Raw genomic sequence first — 20,274 nt, forward strand, 5'->3', positions numbered from 1 at the left:
GGTCCTGCAACTTGGGCCAAGCTCTGGACCACAGCTCCGAGTTAATGTTCACTTGCAGCACTTCAATGATCTTGGGGTATGCTTTCCTACCAGTTTCTGAGCCCAGCTCAGCAGTCTACTCCATCTAGGTACAAAAAAGGTTTGGGCGCCCCGGTGGACTGGCAGTAGAGTGGGCAATGCTAATACCTAAACAAAAAAGAGGGACTGCTGCCACATGTTGATACAAAAGCGGTTATTGATTCACAACCAAAACTGTATCAACCAATGATTTAAACAATGATTAAATCAAACCAAAGTATTTAGATGCCAAAAGAAACACACAAACCAAGGGCTAGTATTCATGAAAGGATAACATTTGTATTTGACTGATAATTTGCATAGAGTCAGAAAGATATATGTAGCAAAACGTTGTAAAACATTACAAACCTAAATTACACAACTTCAATGCTGAACACAATAGACCTGGTTCTGTGGGTCTACAATATTATCGTGTATCATGATTACCTACATACGAAAAAGAAGGAAAAGGGTAGATACGTGGGAAAGGGTATAGGGGACCCAGTGCTAGGAAATATTTGCAGAACCAAAGGTGGTCATAAGAGAATGCCAAAAGAGGTGGGAAAGCCACTGATGAGAGTAATCCTACAAATTAAAACATTCGAGCTTTAAGTCTGCTTGGTAGAAATCGAGAGTGTGTGGTTCTAGGTGAACTTTAGTTTTGTACCAACAGACTGTATCTCAGGTACTCCCGTTCACGGGTGCGGGAGAGCAACGAAAGAAAAAAACAAAAAAACTCAATTCTGTACCAAGATATCACTATCCAACACAACAATATATGTATCATACAATATTCTCTGCATGTGATAAGGACAAATTGATAGATGTGAATGACACACTTCCTTATTTTCCAGTATTACAATGCTTTTTCTCAGCCTTGGAAATGTCTACCGTATGGGTCTACCAACGCAAGTGGGGATAACCAAATTTCATAAAAGGTAAATTGCCCGCTGGTTGCAGAAATTGGTCCAGCTGGAGGACCACACTTGAACCCCTGGAAGAGTTGCGTTCCTGCGCATTGTAGTTATGCAGTTCGCCTTCATCAGGTTGTGACTTGAAGACTCTGTTAAATACATGTACAAATGAAAACTAGTTTAGGGTCTATGTGTGCGTTCTGGCATCAAAAGATAAGAATCTCTAAAAACGAGAGCATGCCAAACTTGAGTAAGCCATCTTTTTGAAAATGTACAATACATTAAATGGTTTAAATGGTTTGACACATTACATTGGTACTTTTTTACCACACTATTTTGTTCACTTATTATGTAGTGGAGTTTGTTACAAACCATGTATTTTTTTGTAAACTTTATTTATTATTGCACACAGGTATAGCACATACACAAATGTTCAGAATTTTCATCATTCCATCATACACATTTACATTTAATTTGAATCTGGGTCTTCGATCTCAGCTTTGTCTGATAGGTACTGTTTATATCTAGCCCATATGGTTCTGGGTCTGGACATGGGTAGTACCGAGTCTATATATAGCTCCTCTGTACCATTTGTCCATAACATATCCCTGTCCCAGCCCGTCTTGGTTGGTGGTATAATGCTTTTCCATCTCATTAATATTGCCCTTTTGGCTATTAACAGACTCAAGTTCAGCAGTCTCCGCCATGTCGGGTTCATCTTTCCCACCGCGCCCAGAAGACACAACCGAGGTGTCCATTCCATGGGCTGGTCAGCCATTTCGCCCAAGGCAGTGCAAATCTCAGCCCAGTAGTCTTTCAATTTTATACATGCCCAGAGCATATGGAAGATATCTGCATCTTCGGCTTGGCACCTCGGGCAGCCTCCCGATGCTGCGGGATAAATGCATTTGATTCTCGAAGGGGTATAGTGTGTCCTGTGCACTATTTTATAGTGTATTAGTTTGTATCTAGCATTACATGATATGTGTTTGGTCAATGTGGATATCTGTGTCCATTCGTGGTCTTCTATTTGTTGTCCCAGATCTTGTTCCCACTTATTTCTGGCGTTGTGATTCCCTGCTGGGTGTGTTTGAACTATAGTTTTATATAATGTGGAAGCTGTGACTTTCCCCATTCCACCTGTAAATATATATCCCAGCCCCATGTTTATCTCTGGCTGTTTTATTTTAACTCAATTTGGTTAGGTTGTATACAATTATTGTCTTTGTCTGAATGATGTACATAATAATGCTTTACATGATTCACCTAGTAATATCTTTTGTGGAGTTCTTTTCATTGAAATTACATTTGTTATTAAAAATTAGTGACATTATGTAAATATCAGTGTCATATAACTTGCTGTCTTTTATAAATAAATAAAAATGTTGCTTTGTAAATTGCCTTCTCTGCTGTATTTGTTGCATTTCTAGAGATGTGCAAGTGATTTATTTTTTTATCAATATATGTTGATCTTAGAAAACATCTAATGCACTATATAAAACCTGTGTCTGACATGTTGGAATCAGGCAATCTAAACATGGAGGCCAGCAAACCTGAAGCAGTCGCAGGGAGCAGTGAGCAGAGAGCAAGCTTTCGCCACATGGGTTTGCAGCAACTGACAATGGATTATTGTTGAGCTTCTGCTTGAAGTCCTTGTAGAAGCTTGTGCAGCCGATGTGGGCCTACTCTGCGCACCAGCCTCATCATTTGACCCGCTTGCTTACTGCGCCAAATCACTTTCTAATGGTACAAATGTGAAACCCTTAGTCTGAGCTATTCTCCTGGTGTATAAGGTCTTGGGATTGTGTAAACAGTCTCATTCTACCCCACCATGGAACAGATACCACTTCTTTCCACCCAAGGACACTTCCCCATGCTAGGCGGCGCTACCTACACCTCTGACCTCTGTAAAGTAGCGCTGAGGGACCTCTGGGTGTTCCTCTGTTGACCACCTTCAGGAGTGGCTTCGCAGAATGGGTGACTCCCTCTGGCCCCTAAACTTCCCCATTTTTCCATTAAGTGCAATGGACAGGTGGTCACACCCAGAGTTTTCTGGAGTGACAGGGCCCTAGAACTCATCCATCCACTATCCTGCATGCCTGTCATAATGCTTAACTCTAACAATGAAGCAATAAGAAGTCCCACACTTCCACAGGAAATGTAACGGATGGGTCTCCTACTCCGTCCTAGCAAACTACTACTGAAAGTCTATACCTAGGCAACTTTTCTCCCTAGTTGGCCACAGGACCTTCAGGACATCCCTAAACACCTGGCTTTTTTCGCCAGCACACAATAAAGGAAATGTTGCTGATATATTCGCTCCACAGCCCAGTCCCATTGGGTCAGGCTTGCCATGTACCCAGCCCTCAGCACACGCACAGGACACCATTACCTTCTATTTTTATTTTGTCTTTTATTGCTTAAAGCGCCATCCTAGCTCAAGAGCAGTTGAGAGCTGTACAAGCTGTGGGTAGACCGTGTTTGGGCTGGCATCTTTTCACAGTAGAACAGTACTGTGAGCTACGGTCGGTGCATCCTTTGGGATCAGTGCTTGGTCAGGTGCTGGGATATTGAGAGATTTACGGAAATGGAGAATTGTGGGGCATTCCTACTCAATGCTGGGATGGAGTTGCAGAGACTGGGTGCCTGACAACAGAAGAATGGCTTGCGGATCCTCTCTTTGCTAACTAGTTGTGATTCGAGCCAGTTAGTCAATTTGCTGCACACAGAGCGCAAGTCACCATCTATGTGAGGATTAACTGCCAAGTTCGCTGGTGAGCTACTCATGAATGCTTTGTAGATGATACATGCATTCTTGAAGAGTATCCTTGCCTGGAGAGGAAGTCAATGTAGTTCGGTGGGACAAGGGTGATTTGATCAAATTTCCACACACCCACAGGAAGACGTGCTGCAGCGTGCTGCACTACATTTAGGGGAGCCAAGTGAGTGGCTGGGAGACCTGTCAGGAGAGCATTTCCCCTATCGATGTGCGAGACCACAAGGGCCTGCACTACAATATGGAAGTCCTGCAGCAGAAGGAAGGGTTTGATTTTGCAAATGGTGGCGATTTACAGACAGGCTGGTTGGGCCTTATTGGCTATATGTTTCTGGAAGGACAGGCTGCTGGCAATGATGAAGCCTAAGGATTTTGCTGAATCCAAGATTTGCAGACCAAATCCTTCTAGGTGTATATCATTGAGCCATTGTTGGACAAGTTGCTGTTTAGCAGTGGGGACCTAAGAGGACGAATTAAATCTTGGCTGGGTAAAGTTTGAGGTAGGCAGTCAACCAGAACTGGATGATGTCTAGGTAATCATGGAGAAGGCTGATGTTCTGTGGATTTCTTTACTCGCCAGTACAACTATCGTCCGCATATTGGTGGATGGCTATATCAGGGTCTTTCAGGAGTGTACGCAGAGGCTACATGTAAAGGTTAAACATGATTGGAGAGAGGATAGAGCCTTAAGGAACTCTTCAAGAAACTGGGAGTCGATTAGAATGCAACAATGTTCATATGGACGCCCTGGTGCCCGAACCAAGGCCTTTCCTTGGACACAAGGCTGGGTCAAGGAAAACACAAAGCGGGGTCAAGGAAAACAAGAATACTGTCAAGGGTTTTGACCCATGTTGAATTATTAGACGGGGTAGAGGTGGGGATGAGCTGTCGCCGCCCATCATTCTATCCCAGAACAAAACTAAATCAATAGACTGGGTGGATGTGGGGATGAGGTGTCGCCGCCCATCATTCCATCCCAGAACCAGGAAAACCGCGCGGTTGTGCGCACACCAAAATGGTTGTCTAACCTGCCACCCACCAGTGCCAGCATGATGGACCGGAAGCGCCAGGGGTGAAAGGTGGTGTCAAAGGAAAAATAACCGTGTTGTTATACCAAAAGCGCCTTAAAATCACCTTTGCTTTCCTGAATGCAAGTTCAAAATGCCCATTCAAACATTGCGAGATATCCAAAAATCTCACTGAACACCAGCAGACATGTGGCAGAATGAATTCTTGCGTGCATACTAAATCTGGAAAGATGAAGAGCCCAAAACAATGTTTATAACAAAACTGGCTGAGCTGTGGATGTCAGCAGCTTAATTGAAATTGGATTTAAAACCACTAAAATTGAAATGTTTAAATTAAATGAGTGACCTACCTTTGAGTGCCAGATAGTTTGCAACTGTTAAATGTCATGGTTTTGAACTTAGAATCAGCATTCTAGCTGCATGTGTAAAAATTGTAAGTTTGATTTAAACTGGGAACAAACAGGACATTTAGCTGAAGCTTGGCTTAAAGAAATTGAATTCTGCCTGACAACTACCCCCGACAGGAGTTGAACTGGCTCAACAACTCTTCCCAGGCATGACTGCATCCTGCTGCCCCCACCAAAAGGAGATCACACCTCTCTGATTGAATTAAGGGAGGGGTACCTGCAGACTGCAGGAAATTGAACAAAGCCCTGTCCTGGACTCAGGCAAATGTTATATTGGGGGGGGTCGTAAATGGCTTCCTTTTGGGAGAAACTGGGAGGGGCAGTGCCTGTGAGAGCCAGCTGAGCTTGGGGGAAGTGGATAAACCAGAAATTCCACTATGTGCTGTGGGAAGCCACACCCCTTTTTGACCAGGGCATGATTTTAAAAAGATAACTCATAGTGCGGACTGGTCAAAATTATATAAGTAATATCATTATTCTTGGGATTTTTTCGTGCACATTTTAAAAGGCGTTAGGACTCTGTACCATGTTCTGAGGCAGAACCCCGCTATTTATTGATATTGCAGACACTGTGTTTAAGCTAGACAAATGAAAATTTACTGGAATGTGTGTAGAAGGGGGGTGTACAGTTGTGTCAAATCTGGAAAGGTTTAAAGGTCGGTATCTAGATGAAGAGGGGCAGAATTCTGTCAAAAGTGGACACGACATCGTACAAAGACAGGGATCGGATGGTTTGGTACTACAGAAAATATGTTAACTGTACCTATAATATTAGAAAAATGGTACATAGATAAATGTGTGTTTGGATCAAATATAGATTTGTGTGCAATTTGACAGGGGAAGGATCCTCGGACCATAAAACCTACAGCATCACTCTGACTCACATTTCCTTCCCCCAATCAAGGGAGAGAGGAGGAATTGGCCAATGATAAGTGAGAGGGGCAGGTTTAGTTATGACCAATGCGCACACCCACTTTCTAAAGACATAAAAAGGACCACTGAAAGACAGGCAGGACATTCACTTTCCACTTTCTTGCGGGACGCTTTGCCGGGAGACTCCAGACTTCAAATCCATCAACCTCCAGAGACCAGAGATCCAGAGAGACCAGAGATCCAGAGAGACCAGAACTGTGCAGTGCTGAGAGCAGAACCAGAGACAAGACCGCTGTGAAGAACCGCTAGCAGAAGTCCAGCCAATCCTGACCCGATCGGTGACGAAGCCATTCCTGTCCAAAAGATAGTGTGAGTACTCTAGGACAGTGCCAGACTAATCTCTTAGTTTAAAATAATCTAATTAATACTATTTTAACCTATTTAGAACTACCTCATAGGAATCGTGTGTGTCATTCTGTCCTTTTTAAAGCTGAAAACTGTCACCTGTCATTTTGAACTTTTAAATTTCAAATCTGAAAAACTACCTTCACAAAATCGTCCGTATCTCGCGAAATTTAACTTTTATCTTAAAGCTAAGATTCTAGGCTTTCCAACGAACCTAGAACCAACTTGCTACTCCTTATAGGGCCTCCGTAATTATGCTCGACGCGCGCGATTAAATTTGCCGCGATTTGACATTTTGCACAATTTCAGCCACGTGTAAAAATCAGCAGCTCCTTGCTTTCCTTTGCTAAAATTCGTTTTAACCTGCTAGTTACTCATAGAGCATTGCTAAAGTGAGCCTGAACTAATATAAACTAGATATCTGTTACGCTCACCTGATTCCCACGGGGGCGTCGATCTGGACTGGCCCGCTGTCGCTTCCACCAGAGTAACACGTAGAGCCGAGATGACAGACTGGACAGACCCACTTAGCTTCGTTTGTTGGACTCGTACGAATATCTTTCTGCAATGGAGAAAGGGAATTAACCTCCCGTAATCTGAGCGTTAACCCGCCTTCCCACTCCCCTTGTCTGCCCAAAGAACACTCCTGAAGTTCCCTCTTAATCTCACCTGAAGATTTGGAAAGATGAGCTCTCCATCCTGCGTCAAGCGCAGGGGCGCGTAGATGTCATGATCTCTGCTTCCAAAAGATCAGGACTTGCCCGACTCCCTTGGAAGCAGACCCATAACCCTGGTTCCGAGTGCCAGCCAGTCCCAATTGGACCTTTTGGACCCTGTCCTGGCGCCAGTGGCACCAGGCTCATAAAGATGCCCAGTCCCAGCGCTGGAAGCGCCGGGCTCATAATGCTTGGGTGGACTTACCTGCAGCAGACCATGCTGCTTACTTACCTGCCAGTTGAATCCCTGATCCTCTTCTGTTTGGGACTACTTTTCCTGTTGGGTGGGGCAGGAGCCACTCCCTAGGTTCAGAACACTGGAACTCTTCTGGAAAGCAGGAACTCTTTTCTTAGGCGTGGCTGTGGAAGGAGACACCTAAGCACTACAGGAGGCTATTTAAACCACACCCGATGGATGAATCTTGCTTTGCGTTATTCTGCATTCTCTGCAGCAGAACGCTCATTGTGTCTTCTGCTTCTGATCCTGGGCCTAAGGGAACAAAGGCTTACCATCCTGGAATCCAGTCTTCAGCAGCACCTGTAAAGACAAAGAAAGAACAGGTTAGCACTACGGTCTTCAGTGGCAGCGCATCTCTTACCTGGTCCATCGGCTGTCACCAACGCCTCGCGCTGCATTCCGGCATCTGAAAGACAAAGGCTTACCTACTCTTCGCATGCTCCGGAGGTCTTCGCACTGCATTCCGGCATCTGAAAGACAAAAGCTTACCAGCTCTTTGCACGCTCCGGAGGCCTTCGGCGCTGCATCCCGCATCTGAAAGACAAAAGAAGGTGCGTTTAAAGACATTGGGCAACTTTATTACTCACGTGCCATTACTCCTTCCCACGCCGAATCCAGTGGGTATTCCAGCACCCTTCAGCTTCTCTAAAGCTCCGAACTTGTACCTGCAAGATAAAAGGGACAGTTAGTGCGCATCGTGAAGCAGGCTACAAGCGCTTACTTACGTGCTTCCAGGCGCTTCTATTCCTCACGCGGGTTCGATCCTCAACTCTCATCAGCCCGCCATCCGCCATCGCCGGAACCCTGCAAAACAAGAGATATCATTACAAAAGACTTTTAAGACATTTGAAGTGCCCAGAACTTACCGTTCGTGCAGTTAACGACGGACAGCAGGCCTCTGAGGTCAAGAGGCCTGCACCCTTATCCAGTGAAGAAACTGGTTACGGCACCCTGCCCCGAGGCAGATGGAGAGCTCGGCGTTCACTTACCTAAGGTGAGGGTGTTAACCTTTGGGGTTCTACAGGAGAAGAGAAAGGGACGAGGAGAGAGGCACCCAATAACCCCAGTTCATTAATCCCATATTTTCTATCTGCAGACATCTTACTCTTCGAGTCAGACATACAGTGCACAGAGGTCCAGCCCAAAGAGCCAACCATGTGTTACACATCACCTTTGAAGATACGGCATTCACCCAGTCAAGACCGGCGCCTCTGTGGGAATCAGGTGAGCGTTACAGTAGACGACCAGTTACTTCACTGGCGTGGAGGAATTGGTGGGTTCCAGTATTGACTGTAAGTCCAATTGTTCGTAAGAGTTCAAAAGTCTGATCTTCACTCTGCCAGATTCCTTGCAGGTTGCAGATTTAAACCACCAGAAGAGTTCCAAGTGGCAATTGGTAAGATCCTGGTAAGTCTATTGTGGTTTTCCCCTTTGGGGCTGGGGTACAGCGATGATGCAGAATTAACTGCGCCGACCCGAAATGAGGTGAGTACCCCCCTGTGGTAAATCAGGTAAGTCTTTGGGGTTAGGTTGTATTGTCCTTGTTTTTTCCCCTTAGGGGCCGGGGTGCGGCGGTGATGCGGGATTGACTGCGCTGACCCGAGATGAGGTGAGTACCCCCCTGTGGTAATCAGGTAAGTCTTTGGGGGTGATTTGTATTGTCCTTGTTTTCCCCTTAGGGGCCGGGGTGCGGCAGTGATGCAGAATTGACTATGCCGACCCGAGATGAGGTGAGTACCCCCCTGTGGTAAATCAGGTAAGTCTTTGGGGGTGGTTTGTATTGCCCTTGTTCACCTATCTGTTCTTGTCTCCCCCAGGTGTTGAAGAATGGCCTGGAGATGCTGGATTCGCGATGGAGTAAAGGAATGCAGCCCCGGTTGGTGAGTTCAGCGCGGCTCTGCGAGGTGCGTGGCAATGCACCTGAGAAGGCTTCTCTCTTCCAGATCGACGATGTGCTGGATCAAGGATTCAGGTAAGGGTTTTGTTCCGACCTCTTCTCCTTCTCCTTTTCTTGTTCCAGGTGTTCCAGGGCTGAAGCGGGCGTGGCTGAAGACTGGAGCTGCTGAAGACACAGTGAGCGTTACGCTGCAGCAAGCAGAATAACGCGAAGCACGTGTGGCTGTCCGGGTGTGGCTTAAATAGCCTTGGAAGAAGTCCCAGGTAAGTATTCTTCCACAGCCCCACCCGAGAGGAAAGGAGTCCCTGAGGTAAAGTAGTCCCTTTAAGCCTCATTTGGCTTGTGGCTTCGTGCAGCATGGTCTGCATCAGGTAGGTATGCAGCATTGTCTGCAACAGGTAAGATTTCTGTAATGAGGACTGACTTTATTCTTATGAGCCTGGCGCCATAGGCGCCAGGTCTGTAGCCAAAGAGCCCCTAACTGGGGTTTTTAGGCATGCTTCAAGTGGCATGATACCTGCTTCCGGGGTTGCTGGGCCTGGTCTGGCTTTCCGGGGGCAGGCATCGTGACAGCACTCCCCCTCAAGGCCCCTCCTAAAGCTGTTCTCCCTCTCGGCCTTGGTTTGTCTGGAAATTCTTGGTGGAACCTTTTCACTAATTGAGGTGCATGCACATGGTCACTAGGCTCCCAAGATCTTTCTTGTGGACCATAACCTTTCCAATCAATGAGATAGAAGAGTTTTGATCTTACCCTTTTAAGAGTCCAAAATATTCTTGACTTCGAATTCGGGTTCCCCGTCTATGAGGATAGGTTCAGGTGGGGTGGTTAGTCTAGTTCCTGGTTGCACAGGCTTCAAAAGAGACATGTGAAAAACAGGATGAACACGCATATGACCAGGCAGGTCCAACTTGACGGCCACTGGGTTAATAATAGCCTTAATAGAATAAGGTCCCAAGTACCTGGGGTTAAATGTCAGTGTTCCCTTGAGTGGTAAGTACTTGGTGGCTAACCATACCTGGTCCCCTACTTGGTATTGCGGTGCTTCACTCCTGTGTTAATCAGCATCCTTCTTGTATTTATCCTTATCTTTTGTAAATGTGCAGTCGCCTCTTTAAAGGCTTGTGTGATAACAGCGTGGAGATGGTCCACCACAGGCATCTCTAAATGCTGGGGTGAATCTAAGTCTGAGGTTCGAGGATGGTGACCATATATGGTAAAAAAAAGGGCTTTGTTTAGTTCCTGAGTGTACAGAATTATTGTATGCATACTCGGCGATCCAAAGAATGTCTTTCCAATCCTCCTCAGATTGATGTAGCATACAACGTAGGTATTGCTCAAGAGTCTGGTTGGTTCTCTCTGTTTGACCGTTGGTCTGGGGATGGTGGCTGGTTGAAAGCCTAACATCAATTTGTGCCAGCTGGCAGCACTTCCTCCAAAAATGTGAAATAAATTGACTTCCCCGGTCTGAAATTAACACGGAAGGAAAGCCATGTAGACGGACAACATTTTCAAGGAACTCCTTGGCCAAGATTGAAGCTGAAGGTATTCCTTTTAAAGGAATGAAATGGGCCATTTTAGAAAAAAGATCTACAATAACTAGAATGGTGTTATAACCTTTGCACGGGGGTAAATCCGTGATAAAGTCTAATGACAAGGTATGCCAAGGAGTCGGTGGTATGTCTATCGGTTGTAATAATCCAGCGGGTTTTTTCTTTTCCCCTTTATTTTGAGCGCAAATGCCACAAGACATGACAAACAACTTAACATCTTTTCGCCAGGTGGGCCACCAAAACTGTTTCTTGATTTTGGCTTCAGTTTTAGCAATTCCAGGATGTCCTTCCATCAAGGTGTCGTGGTAATGAGAAATGACAAGTTTCTGTAGTTCTTCTAGTGGCAAAAATAGCCGGCCTTGGTAATAAGGTAGATTGTTGGTGACAGAATACTCTGGGCCTTTCCTTGCCCAGCCCTGTAAGGCATCGGAATCAAAGAGTTGATGGATCTTTTCTTGAATGTCCTCCAGAGAGTGTATGGATGTCAGACCAAGGATCCTCTGTTCAGGAATTATGGGTACAGGTTCTAAAGCTCTTTCTGTTTCTCCCATTACTATTCGGGACAGGTCGTCAGCTTTTCCATTTTTACAACCTGGTCGTTAGGTTATTACAAAATCAAACTCGGCGAAGAACAATGCCCAACGGAGTTGGCGTGAAGATTGGGCCTTGGCTACCTTTAGGTATTGTAAGTTGCAGTGATCAGTGATGACCGTAATGGTATGCCTGGCGCCCAGCAGATAGTGCCGCCAAGCCTTGAAGGCGGACTTGATGGCCAACAGTTCCTTGTCGGTTATAGCATAATTTAATTCGGGAGCCGAAAACTTTCTTGACCAAAACGCCACTGGGTGCAGCTGGTTAGTTTCGGGATCCTTTTGGGAGAGCACTGCTCCCATAGCTGAACTGGATGCATCTGTTTCCACTATGTAGGGAAGCTCTGGGCGCGGGTGTCGTAATACAGGAGCGGACGTGAATTTCTTTTTTAACTCTTGGAAGGCGTTCTCGGCTTCTTCTGTCCATGTAAAGCATTTATTCTTTCACAATAGTGTTGTAATGGAATGTACAATGTGTGAGAAGTCCGGGATAAACCTGCGGTAGAAATTGGCAAAGCCGAGCATGCTTTGAACTCCTTTGACTGAGCTTGGCGAAGGCCAATTAAGAATTGCGTCCACCTTCCGTGTATCCATCCGGATTCCTTTCGGGGTCAGAATAAATCCAAGAAACTCTACTTCCGTGGTGTGAAAGATGCACTTTTCCAGTTTAGCGTATAACTTATACTGGCGTAACTTTTCTAGGACTGCTCGGACGTGCTTTACATGATCGGATTCTGATAGGGAGTATGCTAAGATATCGTCGATGTAAACGACTACACAAACATCGATGAGCTCTCGGAAGACATTGTTCATGAAGAACTGGAAGGCTGCTGGTGCGTTACACAGTCCGAAAGGCATCACCTGGTACTCAAATAATCCGTACTTGGTGCGAAAAGCAGTCTTCCATTTGTCACCCTCTTTGACGCGCACCAGATGATATGCCCCCCGAAGGTCTAGTTTTGTGTATATACAAGCGTTCTTTACCTGGTCTAGTAGTTCAGGGATCAAAGGCAATGGGTACCGATTCTTGATAGTTATCTGATGCAGCGCGCGGTAGTCAATGCATGTTCAAAGGTCGCCTTCCTTTTTTGGCACGAAGAACAAAGCGGAAGATGCAGGGGACTTGGACGGGCGGATGAAACCATTAGCAAGATACTGGTCTAGGTACTGGCGCAAGTGGAGATTTTCAGGTTCCGTGAGGGCATAGATTCTGCTGCAAGGTGGTTGTGCTCCTGGTATGAGATCTATTTGACAGTCATACGATCTGTGCGGTGGTAAGGTGTTTGCCTGCTCCTTTTGAAAGACATCCTGAAAGTCTTGGTATTCAGCAGGTAATTGTATGGCAGCTGGGATTATTGGGGCCAGTACTGAATTTAGAGTTCTCTTTGGGTAACAGGTGTTAGCACATTCTGGGAAGGTTAGTCTCTTCTCTCGCCAATCAATACAGGGATTGTGTTTTTCCAACCAAGGGATTCCCAGTATCAGTTGAAACTGTGGAGCCTTGATTAAATCAAACACCATAGCCTCTCGGTGTCCATCCTGACCCAGCAAAGTCATCTCTGCAGTGGAATGAGTTACAGGCCCAGAGGCAATTTCAGTTCCATCAACAGTGGTGACGACATCGGTAGTGGTCTTTCGGGTGAGAGGTAGATTCATCCTGGAAGCCAATCCGTAGTCCAAATAGTTTCCTATGGCTCCACTATCTACGTACGCCTTTACCGCGTGCATGCGTGATGGCTGCTCTGGATCTATAAGGACCATGGGTATGGTGAAATGCAAGGTCAGAGTGTCCTTCTTTAAGCTCGGCAAGCTGACCTCTACGCTTGCCGGGCGTGAGCGTTTCCCGAGTCAGGTTTCAAGTGGTTTTCGTCTGCTGCTCCTATAGTTTTCTTGGGTGGTTTTACAGGGCAGTTCCGAATGAAATGACCAGTAGCTCCGCAATATAGACATAATTGCTGTTGCCGTCTTCTTTCCCTTTCCTTCTGTGTTAAACGTCCTCTAATTCCCCCGATTTGCATGGGTTCTGAGGCATCTACCCCCTTCGAGGGTACGTAGGTTTTAACCAAGACCTTGTTTTCAAACTTGGTTCGATCAGCCTTTCTGGTTTGAAGTCTGTGATCTAACTGGACCACAAAATCTATATATTCAGCACAGTCTAAAGGCGGGTTCACGACTTGGGCTAAAACATCCTTGAGTTCTTCCCAAAGCCCTCGATGGAATAATGTAATTCGCTTGGCTTCAGGCCATTCGGTTTCCACAACTAATCTATTGAAAGTTGCAATGTAATATAAAAGATCCTGATTACCTTGCTGTAAGGATAAAAGTTTGTTATCCAAAGCCTGTCCTTGGGAATGTCGGGCGAACAGTCTTTCCATGCTAGTTCGAAAACCTTGGAAATCTCGAAGAATCAGGTCATCCTGATTTACTAGCGGAATGGACCAGTCCGCTGCACTGCCGCTGAGATATGACAGTACAAAAGCTACCTTGGCTTGATTGTTTGGGAAAGCTCCAGGTCTACATAAAAAGTGTAAGCGACATTGATTCATGAATATAGCAAACCTTTTAGGGTCTCCGGCAAAGCGTTCAGGCGGAGCCAAGGTAACGGCTCCAGGAAGGTTTATCTGCACCGGGTTACTCGGTGGCATCGGAGCTGGGCTGGCCCCGAGTCCAGGTAGAGGTGTTTGTCCAGCCTGGCTTTGTAATAGCTGTCTGGCCAAATCATCAGTTCGTTCTTTTGACACTATCAATTCCCTCCTGAGGGCATTGGTTTCCTGGCGGGCGGAATGCACTTCAGCCCTTAGCTCCCCTAATAATTGGGCAAACTGATCGGTTTCCGAGGTTTCCATGACGCCCAGGTGGGTATTTGTGGGTAGGCTTTGCGTTCTGTTACGCTCACCTGATTCCCACGGGGGCGTCGATCTGGACTGGCCCGCTGTTGCCTCCACCAGAGTAACATGTAGAGCCGAGATGACAGACTGGACAGACCCACTTAGCTTCGTTTGTTGGACTCGTACGAATATCTTTCTGCAATGGAGAAAGGGAATTAACCTCCCGTAATCTGAGCGTTAACCTGCCTTCCCACTCCCCTTGTCTGCCCACAGAACACTCCTGAAGTTCCCTCTTAATCTCACCTGAAGATTTGGAAATATGAGCTCTCCATCCTGCGTCAAGCGCAGGGGCGCGTAGACGACCAGTTACTTCACTGGCGTGGAGGAATTGGTGGGTTCCAGTATTGACTCTAAGTCCAATTGTTCGTAAGAGTTCAAAAGTCTGATCTTCACTCTGCCAGATTCCTTGCAGGTTGCGGATTTAAACCACCAGAAGAGTTCCAAATGGCAATTGGTAAGATCCTGGTAAGTCTATTGTGGTTTTCCCCTTTGGGGCCGGGGTACAGCGATGATGCAGAATTAACTGCGCTGACCCGAAATGAGGTGAGTACCCCCCTGTCGTAAATCAGGTAAGTCTTTGGGGTTAGGTTGTATTGTCCTTGTTCTTTCCCCTTAGGGGCCGGGGTGCGGCGGTGATGCGGATTTGACTGTGCCGACCCGAGATGAGGTGAGTACCCCCCTGTGGTAATCAGGTAAGTCTTTGGGGGTGATTTGTATTGTCCTTGTTTTCCCCTTAGGGGCCGGGGTGCAGCAGTGATGCAGAATTGACTACGCCGACCTGAGATGAGGTGAGTACCCCCCTGTGGTAAATCAGGTAAGTCTTTGGGGGTGGTTTGTATTGCCCTTGTTCACCTATCTGTTTTTGTCTCCCCCAGGTGTTGAAGAATGGCCTGGAGATGCTGGATTCGCGATGGAGTAAAGGAATGCAGCCCCGGTTGGTGAGTTCAGCGCGGCTCTGCGAGGTGCGTGGCAATGCACCTGAGAAGGCTTCTCTCTTCCAGATCGACGATGTGCTGGATCAAGGATTCAGGTAAGGGTTTTGTTCTGACCTCTTCTCCTTCTCCTTTTCTTGTTCCAGGTGTTCCAGGGCTGAAGCGGGCGTGGCTGAAGACTGGAGCTGCTGAAGACACGGTGAGCGTTACGCTGCAGCAAGCAGAATAACGCAAAGCACGTGTGGCTGTCCGTGTGTGGCTTAAATAGCCTTGGAAGAAGTCCCAGGTAAGTATTCTTCCACAGCCCCACCCGAGAGGAAAGGAGTCCCTGAGGTAAAGTAGTCCCTTTAAGCCTCATTTGGCTTGTGGCTCCGTGCAGCATGGTCTGCATCAGGTAGGTATGCAGCATGGTCTGCAACAGGTAAGATTTATCTAATGAGCCTGGCGCCCATGGCGCCAGGACTGACTTTATTCTTATGAGCCTGGCGCCATAGGCACCAGGACTGTAGCCAAAGAGCCCCTAACTGGGGTTTTTGGGCATGCTTCAAGTGGCATGATGCCTGCTTCCGGGGTTGCTGGGCCTGGTCTGGCTTTCCAGGGGCAGGCATTGTGACAATATCACCCACCCTGAACCTCTAGAGGGAATTAAAAGCATTTTTAGCACATTTCTCACTTCATTGTCATCACATTCAAAGCATTTTGGGCCTGTGTTTCAAACTTCTACCTGTTTTCCTCTAAGCTTGCTGAGGGGGAACTGAATTTCGTATTGCATTTGTTGGGATTCTTGAAGACTGTGTGCTCTCCTTCCATTTCTTACATTGCATAGGGGGGGGGGTTAATTGTCAAGGAAAAGTGGTTACGTTGTCTTTTGTTGAAGCCATATCAAGTTATTTTCTGTACTGCATTTCATTCATCATTGCGTTTCCTTGAACCATATAAAGCATTCTTTCCCACCTTATTCTTCTGTTCCTATTCATAAGTAACCAAGAACTGCGCTACTGTAGGATTACCTCTTGCTGATTACTGCTCATATTCGCAAGTGTACTATCCATTATCAATTTATTTATAGAAGTGTGATTATATATATATATATATATATATATATATATATATATTGTTTAATTTTTCAAATAAACCTTTTAAATTTGCAAAACAAGCCTACTTCTTGGCTCAGTGGGGTCAAGGGGGATTCTAAGAGAGGGGTGTGATACAAGGGTTCATCATCCAGATTATAACTTGCCATAAAAATACATAAATAAGGGCTTCCCTTGGGCATCCCAGACAAGGCACTGACTTAGTGGGATTGCTTGATTGGAGTCACTTACAACACACCCAAACTGTTACCCTCTTACCAACACAGAAATTAAGCAAAGATAACTAGTAATTGAGTCATTGTTAAATCTTTAAATTAAGTCTTAATTTTAATACAAGGTGATCTCCGTTTTTTTTTAATGGAATTGTTTCTTGATGAAACAACAGAAATGATTTCCCCACTCAGAGGTAGTCATGTCATCCACTTCAAAGCGTAAAACGCAGAGTCCTCCATGCCTACATTTGAACCTGTAAACTATATGTTTCACATAGATGTATGCAGCAGATCTGTTAATGCACTGAGCTAACTCACTGGCGCACTGAACCCTCCATAGTGCTTAGAGCTTCCCTCTTAGCACCTCAAACCACACATAATTACCTTTCCAACTACCACAAACTTCCCTTGATGGACAAAGAGTCTCTAGAATCCTGTGCACCTTTTCACAATCCTTTGCAGAGCGGGCAACTTTCTTTTTGGAAATGTGAGCATGCTTATTTATGACAATTCAGGACCAATTCAGTACTACTCGGTTGAATGATGGCAAGATCTGGAAAATGGTGTGAAAACCAGCCATATGATGGCTGTACCTGGCAAAAGCCTATCCAAACTGTCGGCTTTTCCAATGTTCATTTTGTTTACTTCAGAAAACAAAAAAGACTCAGGGTTTATTTGGCTGTAGTAAACATTTCTGGCTGCAGATGTTCAACCCTCACTTCTCCTTCTTCCTTCTTGGATCTGTTTCTTCTAAGGGCTTGAGAGAACTACATTTTCAAATCTTTGTTTTGTATGGGAATGTAAATAAAAAATAATAATAATTTGGCATTTATATAGCACTACTAACCCTTGGGTATCTGAGCGCTGCTTATTATTACCCACGTGTGTGGACCACTGAAGGTTGAGTTTGGCCCTGCCGGGATTCGAACCTGCGTTAGCAGGCTCTGCACGGATGTCAAAGTGCGCACTCTACTGGCTGTGCCACTTGACCGGCTATGTAGACCTTGCAGTGCAGGTTCATATTCCTCTGTCTTGATATACTTAGAGCAGAGTCTGAGGGGGCTTCAACCTGAGGGCAGATGGAGATCAAGCACCTTCTGCTGTTGGAACTTTTGACTTATTTGGAATGTGAACAGGTGTGCAAGTTTAAAGCCCAATGTCCTACTCTCTTTTGCGAGTATCCAGACTTGGATGGACTGTCAATAATCTTATTTTATTTGTTTTCTTTAACATACTACATGTTATGTTCCACCCTGCGTCCCGCTACGCGGTGACGCAGGGCGTGCCGAATAAAAGCCCTGCCCCCGCGCTCGGGAGGCAGTTCCGGGGCAGACCATCCACCCGTGTGTGCATGCGAGTTATTTGAGCTCCCGCTGGCACTGCGCCACAGGCCGTGCGGCCTAGCTTACTCCTCCAGCCCTCGTGCACGCACACCGAGGGCTGGGACATAACAATGGCGACGAGGTGGAACGAGGACAAACACGCGCTCGACGTTCACGGCGCCTAGATGGCCTGCAGCCATCGCGGCCACATTTTTGGACACCTGGTGGGATCGCACACGTGACCCACCCCACCCCAAAAAAAAAAAATATATCTTTTTTTTTTCTCCTTCAATCTTCTCATCATCACTTGCCCTACAAGTGATGACTGGGCGGTGTGGAGCCATCTCACATCTTCACCGTGCTAGTGGTTGCCTGAAGAGATCACGACAGCACTGAACAGGTACACGTCGACATGGCGGCCGGCACGTCCACCCCTGGGCCCACCACACCGTCCAGAATTGCGGCAAACCTATCGCTGACGTCCCCACAGCCTCGCACACAAGGAGGCTCATCGACACTGGTCCAGCCGTTTGACCCCTTTACCGACCCATGTTCGAGTGGACCCAGATGGCAGCTGTGGATCCAGAAATTCGAGATGGCGATGGAGTGCACAGATGTGACGTCGGCCAGGAAGATGAAGGCGCACCTACTACTCAGTGTGGGTGACGAGGTACTGCGCATTTTCAACTCCTTGGATGTGGCCGATGGCCAAGATGCGTACCAAAACGCAAAAGATGCCCTCACAGCTCATTTTCACCCCCAACTGAACCCGGACTATGAGACTTTCATCTTCTGCACCACCATACAGGCAGCAGAGGAGACCCTGGATGCCTACCACACTCGGTTAAGAAAATTGGCCATGTCCTGCGAGTTCACTAATGTTGAGAGGGAGATCAGGAGGCAAATCATTAACGGCGTACACTCAGAAAAACTAAGGCGCCTAATTCTCAGCGAGAGAGGCATCCCCCTGCAACGAATCCTTGAATTAAGATGACAAAGGGAACTAGCCCACACCCGAGCGGCCAACATGGAGGCCAAATTGAAAAACTGGTTCGGGAAGATATCTCGCGCTCACACCCGTACTTTCACAAAATTCCTCAACAATTTTAGTCAAAACGACATCAATTAAAATCCATCAGTACAATGATTCCTAACAAAAAATGTTTTTTAATTTGTCAAAGAAAAACAGCCCCTTGATTTCCTCTTTAACTTTATTAATTTGTTCTATAACCCTCTTGTGTTCTCTTGTAGCATGTGTTATTAATAATTCTAACATTGTTCTAGAGCTTTGATTAAGATTCTTTTCCCAATTTTCTGCCAGATCAGCATCTTCATCCTTATCGAAGTTTGGGAATATCAATATTCTCAAACCTCGGGGAATGATGTTATTTTCTAAATAATTTACTAAGGATGCATTTTCCCAATACTTGTTAATTTCCTTTTTCGACAATCTCTCCAATTTAACAAATTTCTGTCTAAGTGTTTCTGTTGCAGTGTAACTACTCCTAAAGGGGTTGGATGTGCTTCCCCTAGGTGCAAATAATGCAGCTCTGTCCTCATCCCTGTTACTCATATAACTCGCCATTGTCGAAAAAGGAAATTAACAAGTATTGGGAAAATGCATCCTTAGTAAATTATTTAGAAAATAACATCATTCCCCGAGGTTTGAGAATATTGATATTCCCAAACTTCGATAAGGATGAAGATGCTGATCTGGCAGAAAATTGGGAAAAGAATCTTAATCAAAGCTCTAGAACAATGTTAGAATTATTAATAACACATGCTACAAGAGAACACAAGAGGGTTATAGAACAAATTAATAAAGTTAAAGAGGAAATCAAGGGGCTGTTTTTCTTTGACAAATTAAAAAACATTTTTTGTTAGGAATCATTGTACTGATGGATTTTAATTGATGTCGTTTTGACTAAAATTGTTGGGGAATTTTGTGAAAGTACGGGTGTGAGCGCGAGATATCTTCCCGAACCAGTTTTTCAATTTGTATCTTTGTTACAAACTTTGTGGGAAGTTTGAGGGTAAGATATAACTTGCTGCCGACCCATTTTTTAAGATTTTTGGTGGTAAATAGCGCACATGACCCAATAGCGATCCCACAAGTGTTGGTAATTTGTTATTTTCGCTTTTTGTGCCTGCTGAAATCCACCACCAGAGATGGCGAGTTATATGAGTAACAGGGATGAGGACAGAGCTGCATTATTTGCACCTAGGGGAAGCACATCCAACCCCTTTAGGAGTAGTTACACTGCAACAGAAACACTTAGACAGAAATTTGTTAAATTGGAGAGATTGTCGAAAAAGGAAATTAACAAGTATTGGGAAAATGCATCCTTAGTAAATTATTTAGAAAATAACATCA

At 45.6% G+C, this 20,274-nt stretch overlaps 1 long non-coding RNA gene across 1 annotated transcript in view; it reads right to left on the minus strand.

Annotated features, from left to right (window-relative positions):
* Positions 1-332: 332 nt before the first annotated feature.
* Positions 333-20,274, minus strand: part of LOC138453244 (uncharacterized) — a 214,954-nt gene continuing 195,012 nt past the window's right edge. The window contains exon 4 of the long non-coding RNA XR_011260381.1: positions 333-1,120. This is a non-coding gene — a long non-coding RNA (uncharacterized lncRNA). The remainder of the gene's footprint in view (positions 1,121-20,274) is intronic.

The sequence above is a fragment of the Ambystoma mexicanum genome, chromosome 4p (genome assembly GCF_040938575.1).
Source record: "Ambystoma mexicanum isolate Mex_15411 chromosome 4p, UKY_AmexF1_1, whole genome shotgun sequence".
NCBI classification, from domain to species: Eukaryota; Metazoa; Chordata; class Amphibia; order Caudata; family Ambystomatidae; genus Ambystoma; species Ambystoma mexicanum.